The sequence below is a fragment of the Tursiops truncatus genome, chromosome 10 (assembly GCF_011762595.2).
Source record: "Tursiops truncatus isolate mTurTru1 chromosome 10, mTurTru1.mat.Y, whole genome shotgun sequence".
Classification (NCBI taxonomy): domain Eukaryota; kingdom Metazoa; phylum Chordata; class Mammalia; order Artiodactyla; family Delphinidae; genus Tursiops; species Tursiops truncatus.
This window is the reverse complement of record NC_047043.1, coordinates 37,964,178-37,974,611: the sequence shown is the minus strand read 5'-3', so window position 1 is coordinate 37,974,611 and position 10,434 is coordinate 37,964,178. Positions and strand designations below refer to the sequence as shown.

The 10,434-nt window shown below is 39.9% G+C and overlaps 1 non-coding gene and 1 pseudogene across 1 annotated transcript; one reads left to right on the top strand and one right to left on the bottom strand.

The window, feature by feature from the left end:
• The first annotated feature begins 352 nt into the window (after positions 1-352).
• TRNAA-UGC (transfer RNA alanine (anticodon UGC)) lies at positions 353-425 on the top strand. The gene has a single exon. It is a non-coding gene; the product is annotated as a tRNA-Ala (tRNA).
• A 5,357-nt stretch (positions 426-5,782) lies between these two features.
• Positions 5,783-7,435, bottom strand: LOC117313863 (sigma intracellular receptor 2 pseudogene; annotated as a pseudogene).
• Positions 7,436-10,434: the final 2,999 nt, after the last annotated feature.

Genomic DNA, 10,434 nt, shown 5'->3' with positions numbered 1-10,434 from the left:
CATTTTAACATGTAAAGTTTAATGGTCTTAAATACATTCACATTGTTGTGCAGCCATCACTACCATCCATCCCCATAAATCTTTTCATCTTGCAAATCTGAAACTTTATGCCCATTAACCAACATCTGCCCATTCTCTGCTCGTCCCAACCCCTGGTAACCACCATACAATTTGTATCCTTATGATTTTGACTACTCTAGATATGTCACATAAGTGGAATCAAACAGTATTTGTCTTTTTGTGACTGGCTTAGTTCATTTAGCATAATGTCCTCAAGGTTCAACCACATAGTCGAATGTGTCAGAATTTCTTTCCTTTTTAAGGCTGAATAATATTCTATTATATGGGGAATTCTCTGGTGGTCCAGTGGTTAGGACTCTGCACTTGCACTGCTGGGGGCCCGGGTTCAATCCCTGGTTGGGGAACTAAGATCCCGCCAGCTGCGAAGCACAGTCAAAAAAAAAAATTCCTTTATATGCATATACTGCATTTTGCCTATCCATTCATTTAGTGATGAACACTTGGGTTACTTCCATGTTTTAGCTATTGTGAGTAATGCTGCTGTGAACATGGGTGTAAAAATATCTCTTAAAAACCTGCTTTCAGTTCTTTTGGGTATATACGCAATAGTGGGATTGCTAGATCATATGGTAATCCTACCTTTAATTTTTTGAGGAACTGCCACACGGTTTTCCACAGTGGCTGTAGCTTTTACATTCCCACCAGTAGTGCACAAGGTTTCCAATTTCTCCATGTCCTTTCCGGCACTTGTTTTCTGTTTATTTGATAGTAGCCATCACAGTGGATGTAAGGTGACATCTCATTGTAGTTTTGATTTACATTTAATTCTGATTAGCGATGTTGAGCACATTTTCATGTGTTTCTTGGCCATTTGTGTATCATCTATGTAGAAATGTTTATTCAAGTCCTTTGTCCTTTTTTTTTTTTTTTTTTTCGGTACTCGGGCCTCTCATTGTTGTGGGCTCTCTCATTGCAGAGCACAGGCTCCAGACACACAGGCCCAGCGGCCATGGCTCACGGGCCCAGCCGCTCCGCGGCATGTGGGATCTTCCCGGACCAGGGCACGAACCCGTGTCTCTTGCATCGGCAGGTGGACTCTCAACCACTGTGCCACCAGGGAAGCCCCCTTTGCCCATTTTTGAATCAGTTATTTTCTTGTTGAGTTTAGGAGTTCTCCATATATTCTGGATATTAATTCCTTATCAGATACATGATTTACAAATACATTCTCCCATTCTGTGGGTTGCCTTTTTACTCTGTGGATAGTGTCTTTTTCTCAATTTTTCTTGAAATTTTATTTCAAGAAATAAATAAAATTATTTATTTCTTTTATTGAAATAAATACTTTTTATTGAAAATATAATTGACAGTTTTATTGAAATGTAATCGACATACAGTTTTATTGAAATATAATCGACATACAGCACTATGTAAGTTTAAAGTGTACAGCACTGACTGTCACATCTTGTGAAATGATTACCATAATAAGGTTAATGTCTATCATCCATACAGATTTAAAGAAAAGGAAAAAGTGGTTTTTCCTTGTGATGATCTACTCTTTTAAAAATTTCCACACATACTATAAAGCAGTGTTAACTGTAGTCATCAAGTTGTACATTACATCCCCAGTACTGATTTATCTTATAACTGGGAGTTTGTACCTTTTGACCACTTTCATCCAATTCCCCCACACCCAACCTCTGGTAACCACAAATCTGATCTTTTCTCTATGGGTTTTTTTTTTTTTTTTTTTAAAGATTCCACATATAAGTGAGATTATACAGTATTTGTCTTTCTCTGACTGACTTATTTCACTTAGCATAATGCCCTCAAGGTCCATCCATGTTGTTGCAGATCTCAAGATTTGCTTCCTTTTTTTTTTTTGCAGTACGCGGGCCTCTCACTGTTGCGGCCTCTCCCGTTGCGGAGCACAGGCTCCGGACGCGCAGGCTCAGCGGCCGTGGCTCACGGGCCCAGCCACTCCGCGGCATGTGGGATCTTCCCGGACCGGGGCACGAACCTGTATCCCCTGCATCGGCAGGCGGACTCCCAACCACTGCGCCACCAGGGAAGCCCAAGATTTCCTTCCTTTTTATGGCTGAAAAATATTCCACTGTGTATATACCACTACTTCTTTATCCATTCATCTGTTGATGGACACTTAGGTTGTATACATGTCTTGGCTATTGTAAATAATGCTGCAGTGAACATGGGGGTGCAGATATCTCTGGGACATAGTATTTCATTTCCTTTGGATATATTCCCAGAAATAGTATAGCTGAATCATATAGTATTTCTATTTTTAATTTTTTGGGCAACCTCCATATTTTTTTCCATAATAGCTGTACCAATTTACCATGCCACCGGCAGTGCACAAGGATTCCCTTTTCTCCACATCCTTGCCAGCATTTGTTGTCTTTGTCTTTTTGATGATAGCCATTCTACCAGGTATAAAGTGATATCTTGTTGTTTTGATTTGCATTTCCCTGATGGTTAGTGATGTTGAGTACCTTTTCCTATACCTGTTGGCAATTTTTATATCTTCTTTGGAAAAATGTTAATTCATGTCCTTTGTCCATTTTTTAATTGGATTGTAATGACCCTTGAACAACACGGGTTTGAACTATAAATGTCCACTTATGCGTGGGTTTTTGTCAATGGTAAATACAGTGCTGCATAATCTGTGGTTGGTTGAATACTTGAATGTGGAACTGAGGAGAAGGAGGGACAACTATAAAGTTAAACTCGGGTTTTTGACGGCTCGGAGAGTTGAGGCCCCTAATGCCCATGTTGCTCAAGGGTCAACTGTATTTGTTTTATTTTGGTTTTGCTATTGAGTTGTGTGAGTTATTTGTATATTTCAGATTTAGTCCCTTATCAGATATATGAATTACAGATATTTTTTTCCGATTCTGTAGTGTCATTTTATTTTGTTGATCATTTCTTTTGTTGTGCAGAAGCTTTTCAGTTTGTAGTTTCACTTGTTTGTTTTGATGTATTTCACTTGTTTTAGGTGTCACATCCAAACAATCATTGCCAAGACCTATGTCAAGGAGCTTTTTTCCTATTTTCTTCTAAGAGTTTTATGGTTTTCAGTCTTACAATTTAAGTCTTTTTTTTTAAGTTTTAAATTCCTTTTCTTTTTTTTAATTGAAGTATAGTTGATTTACAATATCCTGTTAATTTCTGCTGTACAGCAAAGTGATTCAGTTACACATATATATACATTCTTTTTATTTTTTAAAATTGATTTTTAAAAATATTTAATTTATTTAATTAATTTTTTTGGCTGTATCAAGTCTTAGTTGAGGCATGCGGGATCTCTGTTGAGACATTTGAGATCTTTTTCATTGTGGTGCGTGGGCTCTTCATTGCACTGCTCGGGCTTCTTTCTAGTTTTAGCATGTGGGTTTTCTCTCTAGTTGTGATGTGTGGGCTTAGTTGCCCCACAGCATGTGGGATCTTAGTTCCCCAACCAGGGATCGAACCCGTGTCCCCTGCATTGGAAGGTGAATTCTCTACCACTGGACCACAGGGGAAGTCCCTACATTCTTTTTAATATTCTTTTCCATTATGATTTATCACAGGATATTAAATATAGTCCCCTGTGCTATACAGTAGGACCTTGTTGTTTATCCATTCTATGTATAATAGTTTGCATCTGCTAACCCCAAACTCCCACTCCATCCCTCCCTTACCCCCTTTCCCCTTGGCAAGTACAGGTCTGTTCTCTATGTCTGTGAGTCTGTTTCTGTTTCCTAGGTAAGTTCATTTGTGTCATATTTTAGATTCCGCATATGAGTGATATTATATGGTATTTGTCTTTCTCTTTCTGACTTACTTCACTTAGTATGATAATCTCTAGTTACATTCATGTTGCTGCAAATGGCATTATTTCATTCTTCTTTTATGGCTGAGTAGTATTCCATTGTTCATAGGTACCTCATCTTCTTTATCCATTCCTCTGTCAATGGACATTTAGGTTATTTCCATGTCTTGGCTATCGTGAATAGTGCTGCTGTGAACATAGGGGTGTATGTATCTTTTTGAATTAGAGTTTTGTCCAGATATATGCCCAGGAGTGGGATTTCTGGATCATATGGCAACTCTATTTGTATTTTTTTTTTGAGGAACCTCCATCCTGTTCTCCATAATGGCTGCACCAACTTACATTCCCACCAACAGTGCAGGAGGGTTCCCTTTTCTCCACACCCTTTCCAGCATTTGTCATTTGGTCTTAAAATTTTAAGTCTCTAATCCATTTTGAGTTAATTTTTGTGAGTGGTATGAGATAGGGGTCTACTTTTATTCTTTTACGTGTGAATGTTCAATTTTCCCACCATCGTTGTATTGAAGAGACTGTCTTCTCCACTGAGTATTTTTGGCTCCCTTAATAAATACTAGTTGACTGTGTATGAATGGGTTTATTTTCTAATAAATAGGCTCTCAATTCTATTCCATTGGTATATGTGGCTGTTTTTATGCCAGCACCAAACTGTTTTGATGACTATAGCTTTATAATATAGCTTGAAATCAGGAATGATGCCTCCTGCTTTGTTTTTCTTGGTCAGGATGGTTTTGGCTCTTTGGGGTCTTTTGTGGTTCCATATAAAATTTAGAATTATTATTTCTACTTCTGTTAAAAAATGCCATTGGAATATTGATAGAGATTGCACTGAATAGTTGGCTTGGGTAGTATGGATGTTTTAACAGTATTAATTCTTCCAATCCAGAGGCATGGCATGCCTTTCCATTTATTTGTGTCTTCTTTAGTTTCTTTTATCAACGTCTTATAGTTTTCAGCATAGAGGTTTTTCATTTCCTTGCTTAAATTTATTCCCAAGTATTTATTGTTTTTGATGCTATTGTAAATGGGATTATTTTCTTGATTTCTTTTACAGATAATTCGTTGTTAGGGTACTGAAACACCACTGATTTTTATTTATTTCTTTTTGGCTGTGTTGGGTCTTTGTTGCTGTGAGTGGGCTTTCTCTAGTTGCAGTGAGCAGGGGCTACTCTTCGCTGTGGTGTGCAGGCTTCGCACTGTGGTGGCTTCTCTTATTGTGGAACATGGGCTCTAGGAGTGCGGGCTTCAGTAGTTGTGGCACGTGGGTTCAGTAGTTGTGGCTCGCAGGCTCTAGAGCACAGTCTCAGTAGTTGTAGCACATAGGCTTAGCTGCTTTGAGGCATGTGGGATCTTCCCGGACCAGCTCGAACCCCTGTCCCCTGCACTGGCAGGTGGATTCTTAACCCCTGCACCACCAGCGAAGTCCCCACCACTGATTTCTTAATGTTAATCTTGTGTCGTGCAACTTTACTGACATTATTTCTTAGTTCTAACAGTTTTCTGGTGGAGTCTTCAGTGTTTTCTGTATATAAAATCATGTCGTCTACAAATAGAGACAATTTTATTTCTTCCTTTTCTTTTTTAAATAAATTGGGCATATTTTTTAAAGCTTTTTAAAAATTTTTTATTATATTTATTTTTGGCTGTGTTGGGTCTTCGCTGCTGTACATGGGCTTTCTCTAGTTGTGGTGAGCGGGGGCTACTCTTCATTGTGATGCACAGGCTTCTCATTGCGGTGGTTTCTGTTGTTGCGCAGCTCACGGGCTCTAGAGTGCAGGCTCAGTAGTTGTGGCACAAAGGCTTAGTTGCTCTGCGGCATGTGGGATCTTCCCGGAGCAGGGCTTGAACCCATGTCCCCTGCATTGGCAGGCAGCTCCTTAACCACTGTGCAACCAGGGAAGTCCCCCCACCCCCTTTTTTTTTTGGTCAGCACCTACTTTATTTTGAACAGACACAGGAGTCAGACGATCCTCCCAACAATCAGACCATTAGGGCTTGTAAGTAAAACAGGCAAAAATGGGAAACTAATAACCAGGACCAGCGTCTACCATTTTCCATGTGTTCACAAGTCTTTTTTTTTTGTTTTTGAGTTGGCCTTGAGTATGAATTTAGAGAAAGCTAGCAGAATATCAAATACTAACGTGAAGAGACCCTATATGCACACACTGGACCTGTCATGCCCAGCTCCCCTCACCCGCTACCTTTGACTGAACAAGACAGGAAGGAATTATTAAACTATTAGGTAGGATGAAGTTATCCAGTAGGAGGCACACCTCCAGCTCAGGTTTGAGACACCAGATCTCAGAGTAAAGGAATTTACGTTAGGTGGTGTGTAAAAGGTAATAGAAGACTAAGGCTTGGAAAGAGGATAAACAAGGAGGCTTTAAAAAATCTCTTCTCCTGGATGACCTGTTTAAGACAGAAACAATACCCCTTCCAATTGGACCCATTTCTGACTGAAAGTCATGCCAAGGTTGAACCTTAAGGAAAACTAAGTTTAAACCTCTTACAGAATAGCTCACCCCCACCTAGGGGTGGGGACAAGAAAACAATTTTTAATGAATATTACAGAGGCATAACTTCAAACTTAAAAATGGCCTGAGACATCCCAGTGATATGCTGTAGAGAATCATGAGTCAAAGGGTTAGTCACATGTATACTGTGGGTCACATGACTCAGGAACATGCCAAGTAGGCCGTGTTGCTTGGAAGTTTATTTAGTTTCTGGTCTGGTCCTGCCTTTAGTAATCCTGCAGTGGCACTTGGGCACACAATAAGGCCTTTGGCACCATTTCCCCATAACCTAGCCCACACCCCTCTGCTCATCCTCAGATGATTGGTCTGTTTGTGCCAGTACCCTTGGAAGGTGAGGGTTTGATGGGCCTCCTGCCAGTGTCTTGGTCGTGTGTGTCGCTGCTGGTGTGTTTCAAATACTACTGAAAACATGGGTTCTTAGCATTTTCCTGGTAATGGGTCCAACAGGAAACTGCCCTGTGGTCACCTCTCCACTGGACCCGGGGTTATTTTTCCTCATTTTTTCTTTCTTTTCTCCTCAGACTTGTGGTAGGGGTTCCACAACATGAAAAGCAGAAGTATGAGAGGGATGAGAAAGTAGGGGGTGTAGACAGATATAAGGAATAGTCGCTCGTGGAAAGTCTTAGGTCCTTGTCCTCTGAAACAACTGGCTTTGGAGAAATCCTCGAGTAGAAATGTGGAGAGGATTAGAATCAGAGTTGTCATGGTGTGAACCGAGTAGATGATTGCAGGGGTGTGGATCCACCTGCAGCCGTCTTTGAAGAAGGCATATGTTGCAGTGGGAAAGAAGAGCAGCTGAAACACAAGCTCCCAAAACAGGAAGGACTTAAACCACACCGGCGGGTTCTGTAGCAGGGGGTCTTTGAACTCCTCAGTCTACCACTGCTGCAGGTTTCTCAGTTCCACGGGGATCTCAGAGATCAGGCGGCAGCAGCGCCTGCAGGTCCACGAGCAGGGTGAAGGGGATGTAGGAGAGGAATTAGAGACCCAGCAGCCACTCCAGGCCACGCCAGGCACCCAGAGGCCGCATCATCCATCAGTTGGGCAGAGCGGGAGCAGAGACTCTTTTTTTTTTTTATAGTTTCCAACCTCTTTCTTTCTTTCTTTCTTTCTTTCTTCCTTCCTTCCTACCTTCCTTCCTTCCTTCCTATTCATTCATTCTGCTGTGCTGGGCCTTAGTTGCAGCATGCGGGATCTTTATTGCCGCACACAGGATCTTTAGTTGCACATGCAGGATCTTTTAGTTGCGGCATGTGGGATCTTTTAGTTGTGGCATGCAAACTCTTAGTTGCGGCATGTGGGAATCTAGTTCCCTGACCAGGGATCGAACCCAGGCCCTCGGCATTGAGAGTGTGGAGTTTTAGCCACTGGGCCACCAGGGAAGTCCCCCTTTTTGATTCTGATGCCTTTTACTTATTTTTCTTGCCTAATTGCTCTGGATGGGACTTTCAATACTGTGTTGAGTAGGAGTGCTGAGGGTGGGCATCATTGTCTTGTTTGACAATGAGTTTGGGAATATTCCTACTTCTTTGATTTTTTAGAAGAGTTTGAGAGAATTGATGTTAATTTTTCTTTAAATGTTTGATAGAATTCACCAGTGAAGCCATCTGGTCCTGGGCCTTTCTTCATTGGGAGATTTTTGCTCACTGATTCAATCTCCTTGCTAGTAATTGATCTGCTCCAATTTCTTCCTGATTCAGCCTTGGTAGCTTGTATGTTTCTAGAAATTTATCCATTTATTCTAGGTTGTCCAATCTGCTGGCATATAATAGTTCATTGTGGTCTCTTATTTCTATAGAATTGGTAGTAATCTCCCCACTTTAATTTCTGATTTTACTAACTTGAGTCTTCTCTCTTTTTTAGTCTATCTAGCTAAAGTTATGCAAATTTCTTGATATTTTCAAAGAACTAACTTGTCAAAACATTGATTTTCTGTATTACGTTTCTATTCTCCATTTCATCCATATCTACTCATATCTTTATTATTTCGTTTCTTCTGCTACTTTTGCATTTAGTTTGTTTTTTTTTCTAGTTACTTAAATTATAAAGTTAGGTTGTTGATTTGAGATCTTTCTTGGTTTTTAGTGTAAGTGTTTATAGCTAAAAAATTTCCCCTTAGGGAATTCCCTTGTGGTCCTGTGGTTAGGACTCAGCGCTTTCACTGCTGAGGGCCTGGTTCAATCCCTGGTCAGGGAACTAAGATCCCACAAGCTGTGTGGCATGACCAAAAAAAAAAATAATTCCCCTTAGTACCACTTTTGCTGTGTCTCGTAAGTTTTGGTATGCTGTGTTTTATTTTCATTTATCTTTAGGTATTTCTAATATCCCTTGTGATTTATTTTTTGACTCCTGTTTTTTAAAGTGTATTAATTTCCACAATTTTTTGTACTTTCCAGTTTTCTTTGTACTTGATTTCTAACTTCATCTTCACTCATCCCCCACCCTCTCCCCTCTGGCAAGCACCTTTTTATTTCTGTATCTATGATTCTGTTTCTGTTGTATTATATTTGTTCATCTGTTTTGTTTTCTAGATTCCACATGTAAATAAAACTGTACAATATTTGCCTTTCTCTGTCTGACTTATTTCACTTGGCATAATATCTCTAGGCCCATCCATATTGTTGTAGATGGCAAGATTTCAGTCTTTTTTATGGCTGATAAAATATTCCATACACACAGACCCCACATCTTCTTTATCCAGTTATCCATTGATAGACACTTAGGTTGCTCCATATCTTGGCAGTTGTAAATAATGTTGCAATGAACATAGGGGTGCACATGTGTCTTTTTGAATTATTGTTTTTATTTTCTTTGGAAAAATACCCAGAAGTGTAATTGCTGGATTGTATGTTAGTTCTACTTTTAATTTTTTGAGGAACCTCCATACTGTTTTCCATAGTGGCTGCACTAATTTACATTCCCGCCAACAGTGCACAAGGGTTCCCTTGTCTCCACATCCTCCAGTTTGATTGTGATTATTTTGCATGTAGCTGTCCAGTTTCCCAACAGCATTTATTGAAGAAGCTCTCTTTTCCCCATTGTATATTCTTGATTCCTTTGTCATAGATTAATTGCCCTTGTAAGTGTGGGTTCATCTGGGCTCTCTATTCTGTTCCACTGATCTATGTTTTTGTGCCATTACCATACTGTTTTGATTACTGTAGTAGCTCTTTGTAGTATAGTTTAAAATCAGGGAGCATAATACCTCCAGCTCTGTTATTCTTTCTCAAGATTGTTTTGGCCACTCAGGATCTTTTGTGTTTCCATACAAATTTTAGAATTATTTATTATAGTTCTATGAAAATGCCATTGATATTTTGATAGGGATTGCATTGAATTTCTAGATTGCCTTAAGGAGTATCATCACTTTAACAATATTAATCCTTCCAGTCCATGAGCACAATATATCTTTTCCTTTAAAAAATTTTTTTAAACTTTTTTTTTTTTTTTTTGTGATACGTGGACCTCTCCCGTTGCGGAGCACAGGCTCTGGACGCGCAGGATCAGCGACCATGGCTCACGGGCCCAGCCGCTCTGTAGCATGTGGGATCCTCCCGGATCGGGGCATGAACCCGTGTCCCCTGCATCGGCAGGCAGACTCTCAACCACTGCGCCACCAGGGAAGCCCTTTTAAACTTTTTATTTTATATTGGAGTATAGTTGATTAACAGTGTTGTGGTAGTTTCAGGTGTACAGCAAAGTGTTTCAGTTATACATGTATCTATTCTTTTTCAAATTCTTTTCGCATTTAAGTTGTTACATAATATTGAGCAGAGTTGCCTGTGTAATACAGTAGGTACTTGTTGGTTATCCATTTTAAATAAAGCAGTGTGTACATGTCAATCCCAAACTCCCTAACTCTCCCTTCCCCCCCACTCTTCCCCCCAGTAACCATAAGTTCCTTCTCTAAGTTTGTGAGTCTGTTTCTGTTTTGTATCATTTCTTTTTAGATTCTGCATATAACTGATATCATGTGGTATTTGTCTTTCTCTGTCTGACTTACTTCACTCAGTATGACAGCCTCTAGGTCCA